The sequence below is a fragment of the Mus pahari genome, unplaced genomic scaffold, assembly GCF_900095145.1.
Source record: "Mus pahari unplaced genomic scaffold, PAHARI_EIJ_v1.1 scaffold_10467_1, whole genome shotgun sequence".
Lineage (NCBI taxonomy): Eukaryota > Metazoa > Chordata > Mammalia > Rodentia > Muridae > Mus > Mus pahari.
Window position 1 is genome coordinate 24,298 of NW_018393707.1, and position 1,502 is coordinate 25,799.

Here is a 1,502-nt window from a genome sequence, read left to right on the forward strand (position 1 = left end):
TTACCTGGTGTTCATTTATTTAGGGTTTAGTCCAACTTGGTGATTGTGTATGACAATAGGGACATCTTATATCTTCATATAAGTAATCAGGAAAAGGGAGATGGCAGTGGTTAAAATGCTTTATTCTTTCTATTGTTTTATTTAGTCTGAGACATTAGCCCCTGGGATAGTATCTTGCAACTTTAGGATGCATCTTCCTCCCTCAGTTAAAATCCTCAATATGTCCTGAAAGTCATATCCATAGGTTTATACTATTATTACCAAATATACTCTTGTAGACAACAATGTAGATAGCTGCAAGTGATAGATTATATTACAGCCAGTCCAGATTGATTCAATGAATCAATCAACAGACTAATTATTATTATACTAATAATTAACATACATAATTATTATACTAATAATGTCAAATATAGCAACACAGTTATTTTCTACTTCATTAGCATACCCATGTACTTTTTTGTCTTTTATACCTTTATATTATAATAAAAATTTTACATTTGGTTCCAAATAGTTGATTTCATCTTCTGAAGGTAGTCTTTTGTGCATTAATCACATAAATAGTAACCAATTATATTAGAAAGACAAATGTTATTTGGGACAGACTTTGATATGCTTCTAGGTACCATATTTAGTTTACTAGAAAAATAAAAACTAGTTTCACCGTTAAAAATGTATTAACAAGCAGGGATGGTGCTTCTGTACTTCTGTGTCTGGAAACATTCCGAGATATAACATTTGCATTTTTTCCATCACCAGGAAAGTAAAGAAGAGCCCAGTCCAATCCTAGTATGTCTTCAATGCATGAGAATAGTGTAGTCTTATTCTTTGTTCCATAGTATTCTTTATGTTAGGCTGCTTTTGATAGAGTTCCAATATTCAAGGTTTCAATGTTTAAGTTCGAAAACAGAGTCATATTTCTTCAGGAATGTAGCATCTGTTAGATTGCCTATGATCAACTAAATAACCCTACCCTCCTGAATATCCTTGCAACAGGTAATGTACTCAGTAGCTTTTAAAACAGAAAATGAGTAAAAGAAGTTGAAACAATTAGAAAAGGATGTTTAGGAAGGACAGTGGGTATATTTAATAGAAAGATATTAGAAATGGGTGTAAAATTCTCACATTATTTTAAAAAATCTTAATGTGTGTGGATGAATTTCATATCATCCCAAAATGTTTTCTTTATCAGCTAATAAAAATGCATTAACAATAAAATGAAGGGTAGCATTCTTAGCAAGTAATTTTGTACTAGTTATCCCTTCACATATTGCCCTTCATAGTAGACCTAAGTCCAAGACAGTGATGGAAATTTCCCATGACCAAGTAAAGGGTACACACACACTAAATCACAAATACACACAAACACATACATATGCATGTGTAGATATGCATGAACACACATACACATTCCTACCTACCTACCTACATACACACATACATACAGACATACACACACATACACAAACACACACAGAGAGAGAGAGAGAGAGAGAGAGAGA